At 46.3% G+C, this 20,603-nt stretch overlaps 1 pseudogene; it reads left to right on the top strand.

Annotated features, from left to right (window-relative positions):
• The window catches only part of LOC135534350 (MAP kinase-interacting serine/threonine-protein kinase 2-like), a 28,498-nt pseudogene extending 8,186 nt beyond the window's left edge, over positions 1-20,312 (top strand).
• Positions 20,313-20,603: the final 291 nt, after the last annotated feature.

Raw genomic sequence — 20,603 nt, 5'->3', positions numbered from 1 at the left:
ACAACAGGTGTAGACGAACAGTGAAATGCTTGGTAAACAACAGGTGTAGACTAACAGTGAAATGCTTGGTAAACAACAGGTGTAGACGAACAGTGAAATGCTTGGTAAAACAACAGGTGTGGACTAACAGTGAAATGCTTGTAAACAACAGGTGTAGACTAACAGTGAAATGCTTGGTAAAACAACAGGTGTAGACTAACAGTGTAATGCTGACTGAAGGGTCCTTGGTAAACAACAGGTGTAGACTAACAGTGAAATGCTTGGTAAACAACAGGTGTAGACTAACAGTGTAATGCTGACTGAAGGGTCCTTGGTAAACAACAGGTGTAGACTAACAGTGAAATGCTTGGTAAACAACAGGTGTAGACTAACAGTGAAATGCTTGGTAAACAACAGGTGTGGACTAACAGTGAAATGCTTTGGTAAACAACAGGTGTAGACGAACAGTGAAATGCTTGGTAAACAACAGGTGTAGACTAACAGTGAAATGCTTGGTAACACAACAGGGTAGACGAACAGTGAAATGCTTGGTAAACAACAGGTGTGGACTAACAGTGAAATGCTTGGTAAACAACAGGTGTGGACTAACAGTGAAATGCTTGGTAAACAACAGGTGTGGACTAACAGTGAAATGCTTGGTAAACAACAGGTGTGGACTAACAGTGAAATGCTTGGTAAACAACAGGTGTGGACTAACAGTGAAATGCTTGGTAAACAACAGGTGTGGACTAACAGTGAAATGCTGACTGAAGGGTCCTTGGTAAACAACAGGTGTAGACTAACAGTGAAATGCTTGGTAAACAACAGGTGTGGACTAACAGTGAAATGCTTGTAAACAACAGGTGTGGACTAACAGTGAAATGCTTTGCAACAACAGGTGTAGACTAACAGTGAAATGCTTGGTAAACAACAGGTGTGGACTAACAGTGAAATGCTTGGTAAACAACAGGTGTAGACTAACAGTGAAATGCTTGGTAAACAACAGGTGGGACTAACAGTGAAATGCTTGGTAAACAACAGGTGTAGACTAACAGTGAACTGCTTGGTAAACAACAGGTGTGGACTAACAGTGAAATGCTTGGTAAACAACAGGTGTAGACTAACAGTGAAATGCTTGGTAAACAACAGGTGTAGACTAACAGTGTAATGCTTGGTAAACAACAGGTGTAGACTAACAGTGAAATGCTTGGTAAACAACAGGTGTAGACTAACAGTGAAATGCTTGGTAAACAACAGGTGTAGACTAACAGTGAAATGCTGACTGAAGGGTCCTTGGTAAACAACAGGTGTAGACTAACAGTGAAATGCTGACTGAAGGGTCCTTGGTAAACAACAGGTGTGGACTAACAGTGAAATGCCTGGTAAACAACAGGTGTAGACTAACAGAAATGCTTGGTAAACAACAGGGTGGACTAACAGTGAAATGCTTGGTAAACAACAGGTGTGGACTAACAGTGAAATGCTTGGTAAACAACAGGTGTGGACTAACAGTGAAATGCTTGGTAAACAACAGGTGTAGACTAACAGTGAAATGCTGACTGAAGGGTCCTTGGTAAACAACAGGTGTAGACTAACAGTGAAATGCTTGGTAAACAACAGGTGTAGACTAACAGTGAAATGCTTGGTAAAACAACAGGTGTGGACTAACAGTGAAATGCTTGTAAACAACAGGTGTGGACTAACAGTGAAATGCTTGGTAAACAACAGGTGTGGACTAACAGTGAAATGCTTGGTAAACAACAGGTGTAGACTAACAGTGAAATGCTGACTGAAGGGTCCTTGGTAAACAACAGGTGTAGACTAACAGTGTAATGCTTCATAAACAACAGGTGTGGACTAACAGTGAAATGCTTGGTAAACAACAGGTGTGGACTAACAGTGAAATGCTTGGTAAACAACAGGTGTAGACTAACAGTGAAATGCTGACTGAAGGGTCCTTGGTAAACAACAGGTGTGGACTAACAGTGAAATGCTGACTGAAGGGTCCTTGGTAAACAACAGGTGTGGACTAACAGTGAAATGCTTGGTAAACAACAGGTGTAGACTAACAGTGAAATGCTTGGTAAACAACAGGTGTGGACTAACAGTGTAATGCTTGGTAAACAACAGGTGTAGACTAACAGTGAAATGCTTGGTAAACAACAGGTGTGGACTAACAGTGAAATGCTGACTGAAGGGTCCTTGGTAAACAACAGGTGTAGACTAACAGTGTAATGCTTGGTAAACAACAGGTGTAGACTAACAGTGAAATGCTTGTAAACAACAGGTGACCAACAGAAATGCTTGGTAAACAACAGGTGTGGACTAACAGTGAAATGCTTGGTAAACAACAGGTAGACTAAACAGTGAAATGCTGACTGAAGGGTCCTTTGGTAAACAACAGGTGTAGACTAACAGTGTAATGCTTGGTAAACAACAGGTGTAGACTAACAGTGAAATGCTTGGTAAACAACAGGTGTGGACTAACAGTGAAATGCCTGGTAAACAACAGGTGTAGACTAACAGTGAAATGCTTGGTAAACAACAGGTGTGGACTAACAGTGAAATGCTTGGTAAACAACAGGTGTAGACTAACAGTGAAATGCTTGGTAAACAACAGGTGTGGACTAACAGTGAAATGCTGACTGAAGGGTCCTTTAAACAACAGGTGTGGACTAACAGTGAAATGCTTGGTAAACAACAGGTGTGGACTAACAGTGTAATGCTGACTGAAGGGTCCTTGGTAAACAACAGGTGTAGACTAACAGTGAAATGCTTGGTAAACAACAGGTGTAGACTAACAGTGAAATGCTTGGTAAACAACAGGTGTGGACTAACAGTGAAATGCTGACTGAAGGGTCCTTGGTAAACAACAGTGTGGACTAACAGTGAAATGCTTGGTAAACAACAGGTGTAGACTAACAGTGAAATGCTTGGTAAACAACAGGTGTAGACTAACAGTGAAATGCTTGGTAAACAACAGGTGTAGACTAACAGTGAAATGCTTGGTAAACAACAGGTGTAGACTAACAGTGAAATGCTTGGTAAACAACAGGTGTGGACTAACAGTGTAATGCTTGGTAAACAACAGGTGTGGACTAACAGTGAAATGCTTGGTAAACAACAGGTGTAGACTAACAGTGAAATGCTTGGTAAACAACAGGTGTGGACTAACAGTGAAATGCTGACTGAAGGGTCCTTGGTAAACAACAGGTGTGGACTAACAGTGAAATGCTTGGTAAACAACAGGTGTGGACTAACAGTGTAATGCTGACTGAAGGGTCCTTGGTAAACAACAGGTGTAGACTAACAGTGAAATGCTTGGTAAACAACAGGTGTAGACTAACAGTGAAATGCTTGGTAAACAACAGGTGTGGACTAACAGTGAAATGCTGACTGAAGGGTCCTTGGTAAACAACAGGTGTGGACTAACAGTGAAATGCTTGGTAAACAACAGGTGTAGACTAACAGTGAAATGCTTGGTAAACAACAGGTGTAGACTAACAGTGAAATGCTTGCAAACAACAGGTGTAGACTAACAGTGAAATGCTTGGTAAACAACAGGTGTAGACTAACAGTGAAATGCTTGGTAAACAACAGGTGTGGACTAACAGTGTAATGCTTGGTAAACAACAGGTGTGGACTAACAGTGAAATGCTTGGTAAACAACAGGTGTGGACTAACAGTGTAATGCTGACTGAAGGGTCCTTGGTAAACAACAGGTGTGGACTAACAGTGAAATGCTTGTAAACAACAGGTGTAGACTAACAGAGAAATGCTTGTAAACAACAGGGGTAGACTAACAGTGAAATGCTTACTAACAGGTCCTTCTCAACAATGTAATTGGGGTAGATGTATACACAGGGTTCCAGGACCAGGTAATTGGGGTAGATGTATACACAGGGTTCCAGGACCAGGTAATTGGGGTAGATGTATACACAGGGTTCCAGGACCAGGTAATTGGGGTAGATGTATACACAGGGTTCCAGGACCAGGTAATTGGGGTAGATGTATACACAGGGTTCCAGGACCAGGTAATTGGGGTAGATGTATACACAGGGTTCCAGGACCAGGTAATTGGGGTAGATGTATACACAGGGTTCCAGGACCAGGTAATTGGGGTAGATATATACACAGGGTTCCAGGACCAGGTAATTGGGGTAGATATATACACAGGGTTCCAGGACCAGGTAATTGGGGTAGATATATACACAGGGTTCCAGGACCAGGTAATTGGGGTAGATATATACACAGGGTTCCAGGACCAGGTAATTGGGGTAGATATATACACAGGGTTCCAGGACCAGGTAATTGGGGTAGATGTGTATATATATAACTGACTTACACTGCAGACCTTTTAATGCTCAAATCAGTTTTGGAATACTGAAATGTACTTTTAATCTGTCTGCATATTACGACATGACATATGATGGTGTGGTGAGAACTGCTGGGTTGGCTGATACTGTTCTCATCAGTAATCTTTAGAAAACAACATATACTTAAAACTGAAATCAACCAATCCTTCAACACAACGGAAAGGTGAACTGGTTTATTATCTAAATGTTGAACGTGTGTGGGTGACAGAGAAACTACATGGTGCAGTTTGAGGCCATGTGGCGGAGAGTGATGTGGGTGCTGGAGGAGGGGGGGGAACAGGTGATTCTGGGCAGGTGTGATGTCATGTGTATGTTTTCGTATTGTTTATAAACATTTATTTTTAGCTAACCACAGCAGTCCACTAGGTAGCTGTTTAGCTTTCAGGCTAATTTGTGGACCAGCTCGCTCCTTAACTCATTGGGTTTCCTCGCAGGCAGGGAGAATGTGATATGTGTTGGTATGAATTACATCTGTAGTTACGGCTATAGTCAGTAAATGCCTCAGGAAAACTTATTTAAAACTTGGAAACAGCTGAGTGTTTTTTCAGAAAGGGAATAGATATCCTCTCCTTGCTCATCACTTGTCTTAGGGCTGAGGGCCAGCCATGATCGTGTGGATTAAGGGCTGAGGGCCAGCCATGATCGTGTGGATTAAGGGCTGAGGCCAGCCATGATCGTGTGGATTAAGGGCTGAGGGCCAGCCATGATCGTGTGGATTAAGGGCTGAGGGCCAGCCATGATCGTGTGGATTAAGGGCTGAGGGCCAGCCATGATCGTGTGGGATTAAGGGCTGAGGGCCAGCCATGATCGGGTGGGATTAAGGGCTGAGGGCCAGCCATGATCGTGGATTAAGGGCTGAGGGCCAGCCATGATCGTGTGGATTAAGGGCTGAGGGCCAGCCATGATCGGTGGGATTAGGGGCTGAGGGCCAGCCATGATCGTGGGATTAGGGGCTGAGGGCCAGCCATGATCGTGTGGATTAGGGGCTGAGGGCCAGCCATGATCGTGTGGGATTAGGGGCCGAGGGCCAGCCATGATCGTGTGGGATTAGGGCCGAGGGCCAGCCATGATCGTGGATTAGGGGCCGAGGGCCAGCCATGACCGTGTTTATAGCCAGAAATTGGTCTTCTACTTATAAATCGGCCTCAGTGTTTTTCTTTTCGGGGTCTAAATGGTTTTTAAAGGCCTATCAGTTCTAGTATCAAGCCAGCATTGAAGTGACATAAATAAAACATGCACCAGCGTTGTTTAAGTGAGTCATGTCTATTTATCAATCAGCTCTTGCATTCTCCTCCTCTGCTACACATACAGGAACACTAGCTCTGCTTTTTAGATGTGGACAGCACAGCTTTTTAGGTGTTCTAAAGCTCTGATGATCCTCCACAGCAGCCTGACCTCTGGGCCCCTAATAATATACAATATGCCTTCAGACCACGCAGTTCTGTGTGAGTCATTTGCATCTATATGTAACAACCAGCCTCGGCTTTCCCTGTAACATGGCTGGGTCTCTAGGCTTTCCCTGTAACATGGCTGGGTCTCTTAGGCTTTTCCTGTGACGTCACCGTGTTCCAGGCTTTCCTGTGACGCCACCGTGTCTCCAGCTTTCCCTGTAACGTGGCTGGGTCTCTAGGCTTTCCCTGTAACGTGGCTGGGCCCTAGGCTTTCCCTGTGACGTCACCGTACCTGGGCGCTCCTGTGACGTGGCCGGGTCTCTGGGCGCTCCCTCAGACGTCACCGTGTCTCTCTGGGCGTCCTCAGACGTGGCCGGTCTCTGGGCCCTCCCTGTGACGTGGCCGGTCTCTGGGCCCTCCCTGTGACGTGGCCGGGTCTCTGGGCGCTCTCCCTGTGACGGGCGGGTCTCTGGGCCCTCCCTGTGACGTGGCCGGGTCTCTGGGCCCTCCCTGTGACGTGGGGGTCTCTGGGCCCTCCTGTGACGTGGCCGGTCTCTGGGCCCTCCCTGTGACGTGGCCGGGTCCTGGGCCCTCCCTGTGACGTGGCCGGGTCTCTGGGCGCTCCCTGTGACGTGGCCGGGTTCTGGGCGCTCCCGTGACGTGGCCGGGTCTTCTGGGCCCTCCCCGTGACGTCGCCGGGTCTCTGGGCCCTCCTGTGACGTGGCCGGGTCTCTGGGCCCTCCCGGTGACGTGGCCGGGCCCTCCCGGTGACGTGGCCGGGCCCCCCGGGTGACGTGGCCGGGCCCCTCCCGGTGACGTGGCCGGCCCTCCCGGTGACGTGGCCGGGCCCTCCCGGTGACGTGGGCGGGCCCCGGACGTGGCCGGGCCCTCCCTGTGACGTGGCCGGGTCTCTGGGCCCTCCGTGACGTGGCTTAGGCTGGATCGGTTGCCCTCGGATTGTGTCTCTGTCCCGCTCACGTTAAACTAGTGTCGTGAGGGCCGCCTCTCCCAGAGTAAGCAACGTCATGGGGAATTTGTCTCATCTCAAACTTGTCTGGGACAGTTAAATCGAGGCCAGAATTGTGTAGTGTACACCTCTGTCTAAGCCTGAGGAGAGGGAGGCATTTTTTTCACCACATCTAAATTAAACTGTTCCTTCCCTATCGCCTGGAGACTTGAAGAATGTTCCCAGAGGAAGCAAGCGTGCTGGATATTATTATAATTTTATTTCCACCAGATACCAAAAACTGTGGATTCACTCTGGCATGGGGGTTACATCTAGTGAACCACCCTCCACCTCCGCTCTTCTGTCCTCTCCCTTTATTTGAGGAGAATCCATATTTTATTTCTCCTGCTGTTACAAAACCAGTTCTGGGTTTCATCTCCAAGGCCCCTACCTTAATGTAGAAACCACATTTTGATTGGCTGGGCCAGCGGGAGGGAGTGGGCTGTCAGCTGATCTCTAATGATTTATTTTTTACCAGATGGATTTGGTTCAGAAGCTGTGTTCCAAATTACACCCTATTCACTATAGGCCCTGGTCAAAAGTTGTGCATTATTTAAGGTTCCTTTGGGACGAATCCAGTCACAGGACTCTAGGAGACTCTAGGATTCTTAGAGTGTAGTGTACAGGCAGGTTATTACTGTTGTGGATTCTAGAGTGTAGTGTACAGACAGGTTATTACTGTTGTGGATTCTAGAGTGTAGTGTACAGGCAGGTTATTACTGTTGTGGATTCTAGAGTGTAGTGTACAGGCAGGTTATTACTGTTGTGGATTCTAGAGTGGTAGTGTAAAGGCAGGTTATTACTGTTGTGGATTCTAGAGTGTAGTGTACAGGCAGGTTACTGTTGACTGTTGTGGATTCTAGAGTGTAGTGTACAGGCAGGTTATTACTGTTGTGGATTCTAGAGTGTAGTGTACAGGCAGGTTATTACTGTTGTGGATTCTAGAGTGTAGTGGTATGCAGGTTATTACTGTTGGACTGTTGTGGATTCTAGAGTGTTGTGTACAGGCAGGTTATTACTGTTGTGGATTCTAGAGGTAGTGTACAGACAGGTTACTGTTGTGGATTCTAGAGTGTAGTGTACAGGCAGGTTATTACTGTTGTGGATTCTAGAGTGTAGTGTACAGACAGGTTATTACTGTTGGACTGTTGTGGATTCTAGAGTGTAGTGTACAGGCAGGTTAGTACTGTTGTGGATTCTAGAGTGTAGTGTACAGCAGGTTATTACTGTTGTGGATTCAGAGTGTAGTGTACAGGCAGGTTATTACTGTTGGACTGTTGTGGATTCTAGAGTGTTGTGTACAGGCAGGTTATTACTGTTGTGGATTCTAGAGGTAGTGTACAGACAGGTTATTACTGTTGTGGATTCTAGAGTAGTAGTGTACAGGCAGGTTATTACTGTTGTGGATTCTAGAGTGTAGTGTACAGACAGGTTATTACTGTTGGACTGTTGTGGATTCTAGAGTGTAGTGTACAGGCAGGTTAGTACTGTTGTGGATTCTAGAGGTAGTGTACAGGCAGGTTATTACTGTTGTGAATTCTAGAGTGTAGTGTACAGACAGGTTATTACTGTTGTGGATTCTAGAGTGTAGTGTACAGGCAGGTTATTACTGTTGTGGATTCTAGAGTGTAGTGTACAGGCAGGTTATTACTGTTGGACTGTTGTGGATTCTAGAGTGTAGTGTACAGGCAGGTTATTACTGTTGGACTGTTGTGGATTCTAGAGTGTTGTGTACAGGCAGGTTATTACTGTTGTGGATTCTAGAGTGTAGTGTACAGGCAGGTTATTACTGTTGTGAATTCTAGAGTGTAGTGTACAGACAGGTTATTACTGTTGTGGATTCTAGAGTGTAGTGTACAGGCAGGTTATTACTGTTGGACTGTTGTGGATTCTAGAGTGTAGTGTACAGGCAGGTTATTACTGTTGTGGATTCTAGAGTGTAGTGTACAGGCAGGTTATTACTGTTGTGGATTCTAGAGTCTAGTGTACAGGCAGGTTATTACTTTTGTGAATTCTAGAGTGTAGTGTACAGACAGGTTATTACTGTTGTGGATTCTAGAGTGTAGTGTACAGGCAGGTTATTACTGTTGTGGATTCCAGAGTGTAGTGTACAGGCAGGTTATTACTGTTGGACTGTTGTGATTCTAGAGTGTAGTGTACAGGCAGGTTATTACTGTTGTGGATTCTAGAGTGTAGTGTACAGGCAGGTTATTACTGTTGTGGATTCTAGAGGTAGTGTACAGGCAGGTTATTACTGTTGGACTGTTGTGGATTCTAGAGTGTTGTGTACAGTCAGGTTATTACTGTTGTGGATTCTAGAGTGTAGTGTACAGACAGGTTACTGTTGTGGATTCTAGAGTGTTGTGTACAGGCAGGTTATTACTGTTGTGGATTCTAGAGTGTAGTGTACAGGCAGGTTATTACTGTTGTGGATTCTAGAGTGTAGTGTACAGACAGGTTATTACTGTTGGACTGTTGTGGATTCTAGAGTGGTAGTGTACAGGCAGGTTAGTACTGTTGTGGATTCTAGAGTGTAGTGTACAGGCAGGTTATTACTGTTGTGAATTCTAGAGTGTAGTGTACAGACAGGTTATTACTGTTGTGGATTCTAGAGTGTAGTGTACAGGCAGGTTATTACTGTTGTGGATTCTAGAGTGTAGTGTACAGGCAGGTTATTACTGTTGGACTGTTGTTGATTCTAGAGTGTAGTGTACAGGCAGGTTATTACTGTTGTGGATTCTAGAGTGTAGTGTACAGGCAGGTTATTACTGCTGGACTGTTGTGGATTCTAGAGTGTTGTGTACAGGCAGGTTATTACTGTTGTGGATTCTAGAGTGTAGTGTACAGGCAGGTTATTACAGTTGTGATTCTAGAGTGTAGTGTAGGCAGGTTATTACTGTTGGACTGTTGTGGATTCTAGAGTGTATTGTACAGGCAGGTTATTACTGTTGTGGATTCTAGAGTGTAGTGTACAGGCAGGTTATTACAGTTGTGGATTCTAGAGTGTAGTGTACAGGCAGGTTATTACTGTTGGACTGTTGTGGATTCTTGAGTGTAGTGTACAGGCAGGTTATTACTGTTGTGGATTCTAGAGTGTAGTGTACAGGCGGGTTATTACTGTTGTGGGATTCTAGAGTGTAGTGTACAGGCAGGTTATTACAGTTGTGGATTCTAGAGTGTAGTGTACAGGCAGGTTATTACTGTTGGACTGTTGTGGATTCTTGAGTGTAGTGTACAGGCAGGTTATTACTGTTGTGGATTCTAGAGTGTAGTGTACAGGCGGGTTATTACTGTTGTGGATTCTAGAGTGTAGTGTACAGGCAGGTTATTACTGTTGTGAATTCTAGAGTGTAGTGTACAGGCAGGTTATTACTGTTGTGGATTCTAGAGTGTAGTGTACAGGCAGGTTATTACTGTTGGACAAAGTTGATGCCTGCAGCCAATAGAACTCAACTTCATTTTTTGACGATATAATGCTATTTGACTCAATTATGTATTAAAGGGAGGTTTTACTCTAGGTGGCGTTAGCTAGCCCAGGTCAGCTGTACCTGCACCAAAGCTATGGTATTTTTCATCTCATCCTAGAACTATCACAGGGGTTCCAGACCTTTCTTGGCCCACACACACACACACACACACACACACACACACACACACAGTGTGCCAGGCATTCCACCATGTTGCAGCAAAGCCAAGGGGATTAGTATAATGACAACAGAGTTTTTTAAAAGTTGTTTGTGGTGTCTAGCTTCATGTTCTGGGCCCTGGGGTAGTAGCTAGCTAGAATCTACTCCTCCCTTCAGCCCACTGCTAGTGGTTACTGGTTGTTGTGGGAGCTTATTCCCTCCTGATTCCAGGAATCCTCCAACCAAGATTTTCAGAAAAAACCTATGGACTTTAGTAACGTTTTGGGAATTACCACTTTCAAAACACTAAGTTCCAGAATTTTTGCAGCCCTAACACACAGCCATGACGATTTGTTGAGTCAGGGTATCATAGTGCAGCGCTAGAACAAAACGTGCATCACTCCCGAGTGGGGGTCCTGAACAGCTGTTGGGTGGAGGATGGGGGAACAACAGTATGATGACAGACTGACATATTCAGGTGGACCAGTTCAGCAGTATGATGTCATATTCAGGTGGACCAGTTCAGCAGTATGATGTCATATTCAGGTGGACCAGTTCAGCAGTATGATGTCATATTCAGGTGGACCAGTTCAGCAGTATGATGTCATATTCAGGTGGACCAGTTCAGCAGTATGATGTCATATTCAGGTGGACCAGTTCAGCAGTATGATGTCATATTCAGGTGGACCAGTTCAGCAGTATGATGTCATATTCAGGTGGACCAGTTCAGCAGTATGATGTCATATTCAGGTGGACCAGTTCAGCAGTATGATGACAGACTGACATATTCAGGTGGACCAGTTCAGCAGTATGATGACATATTCAGGTGGACCAGTTCAGCAGTATGATGTCATATTCAGTGGACCAGTTCAGCAGTATGATGACAGACTGACATATTCAGGTGGACCAGTTCAGCAGTATGATGTCATATTCAGGTGGACCAGTTCAGCAGTATGATGTCATATTCAGGTGGACCAGTTCAGCAGTATGATGTCATATTCAGGTGGACCAGTTCAGCAGTATGATGTCATATTCAGGTGGACCAGTTCTGCAGTATGATGTCATATTCAGGTGGACCAGTTCAGCAGTATGATGTCATATTCAGGTGGACCAGTTCAGCAGTATGATGTCATATTCAGGTGGACCAGTTCAGCAGTATGATGTCATATTCAGGTGGACCAGTTCAGCAGTATGATGTCATATTCAGGTGGACCAGTTCAGCAGTATGATGTCATATTCAGGTGGACCAGTTCAGCAGTATGATGTCATATTCAGGTGGACCAGTTCAGCAGTATGATGTCATATTCAGGTGGACCAGTTCAGCAGTATGATGTCATATTCAGGTGGACCAGTTCAGCAGTATGATGTCATATTCAGGTGGACCAGTTCAGCAGTATGATGTCATATTCAGTTGGACCAGTTCAGCAGTATGATGTCATATTCAGGTGGACCAGTTCAGCAGTATGATGTCATATTCAGGTGGACCAGTTCAGCAGTATGATGTCATATTCAGGTGGACCAGTTCAGCAGTATGATGTCATATTCAGGTGGACCAGTTCAGCAGTATGATGTCATATTCAGGTGGACCAGTTCAGCAGTATGATGTCATATTCAGGTGGACCAGTTCAGCAGTATGATGTCATATTCAGGTGGACCAGTTCAGCAGTATGATGTCATATTCAGGTGGACCAGTTCAGCAGTATGATGACATATTCAGGTGACATTCCCAGTGGGTCAGAAGTTTACATACACTCACTCTCAGAATTAGTAGCATTGCCATGACCGCAGAATCACTAGTCAACAAGACCAGTAACAAACAGCACAATCACCAGTCAACAAGACCAGTAACAAACAGCACAATCACCAGTCAACAAGACCAGTAAATTCTAACAGCACAATCACCAGTCAACAAGACCAGTAAATCTAACAGCACAATCACCAGTCAACAAGACCAGTAACTAACAGCACAATCACCAGTCAACAAGACCAGTAACGAACAGCACAATCACCAGTCAACAAGACCAGTAAATCTAACAGCACAATCACCAGTCAACAAGACCAGTAATTTAACAGCACAATCACCAGTCAACAAGACCAGTAACTAACAGCACAATCACCAGTCAACAAGACCAGTAACTAACAGCACAATCACCAGTCAACAAGACCAGTAACTTAACAGCACAATCACCAGTCAACAAGACCAGTAACTTAACAGCACAATCACCAGTCAACAAGACCAGTAAATCTAACAGCACAATCACCAGTCAACAAGACCAGTAACTAACAGCACAATCACCAGTCAACAAGACCAGTAACTAACAGCACAATCACCAGTCAACAAGACCAGTAACTAACAGCACAATCACCAGTCAACAAGACCAGTAACTAACAGCACAATCACCAGTCAACAAGACCAGTAATCTAACAGCACAATCACCAGTCAACAAGACCAGTAACGAACAGCACAATCACCAGTCAACAAGACCAGTAACGAACAGCACAATCACCAGTCAACAAGACCAGTAACGAACAGCACAATCACCAGTCAACAAGACCAGTAACGAACAGCACAATCACCAGTCAACAAGACCAGTAACGAACAGCACAATCACCAGTCAACAAGACCAGTAACGAACAGCACAATCACTAGTCAACAAGACCAGTAACGAACAGCACAATCACTAGTCAACTAGCATGGGATGCTAATATGACTAGGATTATCATCAACTAGCATGGGATGCTAATATGACTAGGATTATCATCAACTAGCATGGGATGCTAATATGACTAGGATTATCATCAACTAGCATGGGATGCTAATATGACTAGGATTATCTTCTTGAAGAGACTACAACAACACCATCGCTACAACAACACCATCGCTACAACACAGCAACACACCTCTTCTCCTCACCTCTTCTCCTCACCCTCTCTCCTCACCTCTTCTCTCCTCACCTCTTCTCTCCTCACCTCTTCTCTCCTCTTTCTTCACCTCGCCTCCTCAACCCTCACCTCGCCTCCTCACCCCTTCTCTTCTCCTCACCCCTTCTCTTCTCCTCACCCCCTTCTCTTCTCCTCACCTCGTCTCCTGATCTGTTGTGAAAAGACTAATGTAGAAAGGTCCCAGTTGGGCTGCATGTGTAAATGCAGACTAACAGTATACATCTCTGGTCTCCCCAGTGTGGTTCAGCAGAGTACATGGCTCTGGTCAACAGTATACATCTCTGGTCTCCCCCAGTGGTTCAGCAGAGTACATGGCTCTGGCTAACAGTATACATCTCTCTGGTCTCCCCAGTGTGGTTCAGCAGAGTACATGGCTCTGGCTAACAGTATACATCTCTCTGGTCTCCCCAGTGTGGTTCAGCAGAGTACATGGCTCTGGCTAACAGTATACATCTCTGGTCTCCCAGTGTGGTTCAGCAGAGTACATGGCTAGGGCTAACAGTATACATCTCTGGTCTCTCCCCAGTGTGGTTCAGCAGAGTACATGGCTAGGGCTAACAGTATACATCTCTGGTCTCTCCCAGTGGTTCAGCAGAGTACATGGCTCTGGCTAACAGTATACATCTCTCTGGTCTCCCCCAGTGGTTCAGCAGAGTACATGGCTCTGGCTAACAGTATACATCTCTGGTCTCCCCAGTGTGGTTCAGCAGAGTACATGGCTCTGGCTAACAGCATACATCTCTGGTCTCCCCCAGTGTGGTTCAGCAGAGTACATGGCTCTGGCTAACAGCATACATCTCTCTGGTCTCCCCAGTGTGGTTCAGCAGAGTACATGGCTCTGGCTAACAGTATACATCTCTCTGGTCTCCCCCAGTGTGGTTCAGCAGAGTACATGGCTCTGGCTAACAGCATACATCTATCTGGTCTCCCCCAGTGTGGTTCAGCAGAGTACATGGCTCTGGGTAACAGTATACATCTCTCTGGTCTCCCCCAGTGTGGTTCAGCAGAGTACATGGCTCTGGCTAACAGTATACATCTCTCTGGTCTCCCCCAGTGTGGTTCAGCAGAGTACATGGCTCTGGCTAACAGTATACATCTCTCTGGTCTCCCCCAGTGGTTCAGCAGAGTACATGGCTCTGGCTAACAGTATACATCTCTCTGGTCTCCCCCAGTGGTTCAGCAGAGTACATGGCTCTGGCTAACAGTATACATCTCTCTGGTCTCCCCCAGTGTGGTTCAGCAGAGTACATGGCTCTGGCTAACAGTATACATCTCTCTGGTCTCCCCAGTGTGGTTCAGCAGAGTACATGGCTAGGGCTAACAGCATACATCTCTCTGGTCTCCCCCCAGTGTGGTTCAGCAGAGTACATGGCTCCGGAGGTGGTGGAGGCCTTCAGTGAGGAGGCTACGATCTATGATAAGCGCTGTGACCTGTGGAGTCTGGGGGTCATCCTGTACATTATGCTGAGTGGGTACCCTCCCTTCGTGGGGCGCTGTGGCACCAACTGTGGCTGGGACTGGGGAGAGCCCTGCCAGGAATGCCAGGTAAGATACGAGCTACCACAAACAGTTGTCTACTACGACTACTACACACTGATATCACTGCTACTACTACACACTGATATCACTACTACTACTACACACTGATATCACTGCTACTACTACACACTGATATCACTGCTACTACTACACACTGATATCACTGCTACTACTACACACACTGATATCACTGCTACTACTACACACACTGATATCACTGCTACTACTATTAACACACTGATATCACTGCTACTACTACACACACTGATATCACTGCTACTACTACACACTGATATCACTGCTACTACTACACACTGATATCACTGCTACTACTACACACTGATATCACTACTACTACTACACACTGATATCACTGCTACTACTACACACTGATATCACTGCTGTTACTACACGTGACTGATATCACTGCTGCTACTACACGCACTGATATCACTGCTACTACTACACACACTGATATCACTGCTACTACTACACACACTGATATCACTGCTACTATTACACGCACTGATATCACTGCTACTACTACACACTGATATCACTGCTACTATTACACGCACTGATATCACTGCTGCTACTACACACTGATATCACTGCTACTACTACTACACACTGATATCACTGCTACTACTACACACTGATATCACTGCTGCTATTACACGCACTGATATCACTGCTGCTACTACACGCACTGATATCACTGCTGCTACTACACGCACTGATATCACTGCTGCTACTACACGCACTGATATCACTGCTGCTATTACACGCACTGATATCACTGCTACTACTACACACTGATATCACTGTTATTACTACACGCACTGATATCACTGTTGCTACTACACGCACTGATATCACTGCTACTACTACACGCACTGATATCACTGCTACTACTACACGCACTGATATCACTGTTACTACTACACGCACTGATATCACTGCTACTACTACACGCACTGATATCACTGCTACTACTACGCACGCACTGATATCACTGTTGCTATTACACGCACTGATATCACTGCTGCTACTACACGCACTGATATCACTGCTGCTATTACACGCACTGATATCACTGCTACTACTACACACTGATATCACTGCTACTACTACACGCACTGGATATCACTGCTACTACTACACGACTGATATCACTGTTGCTACTACACGCACTGATATCACTGCTACTACTACACGCACTGGGATATCACTGCTACTACTACACGCACTGATATCACTGCTACTACACGCACTGATATCACTGCTACTACTACGCACGCACTGATATCACTGCTACTACTACGCACGCGACTGATATCACTGCTACTACTACGACGACTGATATCACTGCTGCTATTACACGCACTGGGATATCACTGCTGCTACTACACGCACTGATATCACTGCTGCTACTACACGCACTGATATCACTGCTACTACTACGACGCACTGATATCACTGCTACTACTACGACGACTGGGATATCACTGCTACTACTACGCGCGCACTGGGATATCACTGCTACTACTATCTACGCGACTGGATATCACTGCTACTACTACGCATGCGACTGGGATATCACTGCTACTACTATTGCTACGCACTGATATCACTGCTACTATTACGCGCGCACTGATATCACTGCTACTACTACGCGCACACTGATATCACTGCTACTACTACGCGCTGCAGACTGATATCACTGCTACTACTACGCCGCACTGATATCACTGCTACTACTACGAAGACGACTGATATCACTGCTACTACTACGCACGCACTGATATCACTGCTACTACTACGCACGCACTGATATCACTGCTACTACTACGACGCACTGATATCACTGCTACTATTATGCCAGACTGATATCACTGCTACTACTACTACGCGACTGATATCACTGCTATTATTACGCACGACTGGATATCACTGCTACTACTACGCATCGCGACTGATATCACTGCTACTACTACAAAAAAAAGACGCACTGATATCACTGCTACTACTACGCACGACTGATATCACTGCTACTACTACGCACGCACTGATATCACTACTACTACGCGACGACTGATATCACTGCTATTATTACGCGAGACGACTGATATCACTGCTACTACTACGCATCGCACTGATATCACTGCTACTATTAATGACGACTGATATCACTGCTACTAATACACGACGCGACTGATATCACTGCTACTACTACGACGCACTGATATCACTGCTACTACTACGCACGCGACTGATATCACTGTTACTACTACGACCGCACTGATATCACTGTTTACTACCGTTGCACTGATATCACTGCTACTACTACGCCACACTGATATCACTGCTACTACTACGCCGCGACTGATATCACTGCTACTACTACGCCGCACTGATATCACTGCTACTACTACGCCGCGCGACTGATATCACTGCTACTACTACGCCGCGACTGGATATCACTGCTACTACACGCTACGCACTGATATCACTGCTACATACGGGATATCACTGCATTACTACTACGACGCATCTATCACTGCTACTACTACGACGCACTATCACTGCTACTACTACACACGCACTATCACTGCTACTACTACACGACGCACTATCACTGCTACTACTACACGCACGCTGATATCACTGTTGCTCTTTACACGCACGCCATATCACTGCTGCTACTACACGACGCATATCACTGTTGCTATTACACGCACGCCATATCACTGCTGCTACTACACGCACGCTGATATCACTGCTGCTACTACACGCGACGCCATATCACTGTTGCTACTACACGACGCTGATATCACTGTTGCTACTACACGCACGCTGATATCACTGCTGCTACTACACGACGCATATCACTGTTGCTACTACACACACTGATATCACTGCTGCTACTACACGCACACTGATATCACTGTTGCTACTACACGCACACCGATATCACTGCTGCTACTACACGCGACACTGATATCACTGTTGCTACTACACGCACACTGATATCACTGTTGCTACTACACGCACACCGATATCACTGTTGCTACTACACGACACTGATATCACTGCTGCTACTACACGCATTACACTGATATCACTGCTGCTACTACACGCACACTGATATCACTGCTGCTACTACACGCACTATCACTGCTGCTACTACGCACTGATATCACTGCTGCTACTACGCACTGATATCACTGCTGCTACTACACGCACTGATATCACTGCTGCTACTACACGCACTGATATCACTGTTGCTACTACACGCACTGATATCACTGCTGCTACTACACGCACTGATATCACTGCTGCTACTACACGCACTGATATCACTGCTGCTACTACACGCACTGATATCACTGCTGCTACTACACGCACTGATATCACTGCTGCTACTACGCACGCACTGATATCACTGCTGCTACTACGCACGCACTGATATCACTGCTGCTACTACGCACTCATCACTGCTACAGCCACTCGCGCACTATCACTGCTACAGCCACTGCGCACTATCACTGCTACAGCCACTGCGCACTATCACTGCTACTGCTACTGCGCACTATCACTGCTACAACCACTGCGCACTATCACTGCTACAACCACTGCGCACTATCACTGCTACAACCACTGCGCACTATCACTGCTACAACCACTGCGCACTATCACTGCTACAACCACTGCGCACTATCACTGCTACAACCACTGCGCACTATCACTGCTACAACCACTGCGCACTATCACTGCTCACTATCACTGCTGCTACGACTACTGCATTTAACATTTACATTTAAGTCATTTGGCAGTCGCTCTTATCCAGAGCGACTTACAAATTGTAGTAGGGATCTTACGTCCCGCCAGTCAGTTAGTGATCTTAAAGCCAGTTTGGCCAGACGAAAACAACCAACACATTTTTTTTTTTTTAAGAATTCTTCAACAGTATGTCTTTTGTCACATCTCCAGAACTTAAGTTCTTAAATCCAGAACTGTCACCAAACCCAGTCTCTCTCTTGGCTTCTCTCCAGAACATGCTGTTTGAGAGCATCCAGGAGGGGAAGTACGAGTTCCCTGAGAAGGACTGGAAGCAGATCTCCTCTGGAGCTAAAGACCTCATCACCAGGCTTCTGGTCAGAGACGCCAAGAACCGCCTCAGTGCTGCTCAGGTCCTGCAGCACCCCTGGGTCCAAGGGGTACGGTTCTTATCAGTTTGTCTCGTTCCGTCTGTCTCTGTGTCGTCTGTCTGTCTCTGTGTCGTCTGTCTGTCTCTGTGTCGTCTGTCTGTCTCTGTGTCGTCTGTCTGTCTCTGTGTCGTCTGTCTGTGTCCTTGGGCACAGGCACTATGGTGGTCTGCATGAAACACGTAGGTATTACACACTGGGTCAGGGAGAGTGAAAATGTTAGTGAAGACACTGCCAGCTGATCAGGGCATGCTCTAAGTAGGTGTCCTGAGAATCCATCTGGCCCCTGTGCCTTCTGAATGTTGACCTGTTTATTAAAGGTCTTACTCACATCGGCTATGGAGAGCAAGATCAGTTGTCTGGAACAGCTGGTGCTCAAATGCATGGTTCTGTGTTGCTTGCCTCGAATTTAGCTCATCTGGTAGGCACTTGGCAGCTTGTGGCTGGGTTTCCCTTTGTTGTAAGCCATGATAGTTTCAAAGCCCTGCCACATCCAAGGAGCGTCAGAGCGTAGTAGGACTTGAGCTCAGTAATGTATTGACGCTTCGACTGTTTGATGGCTCTCGTTCTGTCTGGCTCTCTTTCTCTCACTTGTCTGTCTCTCTCAATCTTTATTTTGATCTCTCCTCCATCTCTCAGTTCAGCTCTCTGGTTTTTAACTATAAGATGGAGCAACTTTGACCTCCAATGGAAGGGACAAAAGGTAGCTGCCTAGAATTCATGACCTAATCATTCCGCATCTGTCTCTTCCTCAGTGTGCTCCCAACACCGTGCCCTCCAGGCTGAACCACAGAGGCAGCAGAGCCCAGGACCTGACCTTCTTCGCTGGCCAGGCTGTGGCCGCCACCCGCCAGCTGGCTGAGCAGGACGAGGAGCGACCGTCAGAGAGAGAGGACCGCAACGAAGATTCTGAGGAAGAAGGGTCATTGGGGTCCCTCTCTGTCCCCCTCGCCCCACCACATGGCTACCAGCACCACTGCTAGCTGCAGCCTCAGCCCCCAGAGCTCCCTGCTTCCCCATCCCCCTTGTCCTCTCGGCTGGCCCGGCAAAAGAGGAGAGGGCCCCCACACACAGGGCCAGTGTGTGCCTCGGAGCTCCGGCAGCTCCTTGCACCCCTGGTCATCATGGAGGACTGTGCCTGAAACCTCTAATAACCGTTAAACTGACCGACCAACTGCAAACCTAACCGGATAATGCTTCTGAAAATTCACTGCTCATCTCCTCCTCCCACCTCTTTTCCTCTCTACCCCTCCCATCTTCTCATCACTAAGCCACACCTGCAATACCTCAGTGGCTTGGATGATGATGGGGATGTGGTCTTCACAGCACTTAAAGAAGCACATTGACCCTCTGCCTAATTTGAAGACTCTTCTACTCTTGGGGTGGGTGGGTGAGGGAGGGAGGGGAAAGGGATTTTGAAGAGTGGGTCATCCCGCTCTGAATTGAAAACTTCGTCAACCAGCTTCATCAGATATACCAGAGGCCAAGTGGGTTCAATGAGTTGGCCAGATAACAAGTCGAAATAGTGATTTTTT

Source organism: Oncorhynchus masou, unplaced genomic scaffold, assembly GCF_036934945.1.
Source record: "Oncorhynchus masou masou isolate Uvic2021 unplaced genomic scaffold, UVic_Omas_1.1 unplaced_scaffold_3278, whole genome shotgun sequence".
Lineage (NCBI taxonomy): Eukaryota > Metazoa > Chordata > Actinopteri > Salmoniformes > Salmonidae > Oncorhynchus > Oncorhynchus masou.
This window is presented reverse-complemented; position numbering and strand designations above follow the sequence as displayed.